This window comes from Talpa occidentalis, unplaced genomic scaffold (genome assembly GCF_014898055.3).
Source record: "Talpa occidentalis isolate TD23 unplaced genomic scaffold, MPIMG_talOcc4v2.1 talOcc4.7, whole genome shotgun sequence".
Classification (NCBI taxonomy): Eukaryota; Metazoa; Chordata; class Mammalia; order Eulipotyphla; family Talpidae; genus Talpa; species Talpa occidentalis.
This window is the reverse complement of record NW_023605083.1, coordinates 116,613,644-116,613,898: the sequence shown is the minus strand read 5'-3', so window position 1 is coordinate 116,613,898 and position 255 is coordinate 116,613,644.

The window sequence follows — 255 nt, the reverse complement described above, 5'->3', positions numbered from 1 at the left end:
CATTTTTGGCCCCTACGGGAAAAATCTTTTTTTTTTTTTTTTTAATTTGGGGGGTATGTAGTTAGTGTGAATTTTAGGGAGTGTTGTTATTTACTGGAGGGAGGGGGCACAAGACTCAGGGCCCCAAGCAATTGGTGGGAAACTAGATCTCAAAGCAGAAAATGAAAAGTCGATCTGGGGGAAGATTTTTAAATAAGTGGGTCAGAGGGACCTAGAGGAGATGAGGCGATCAATCTTAGCCCCCTGACAGCTCCC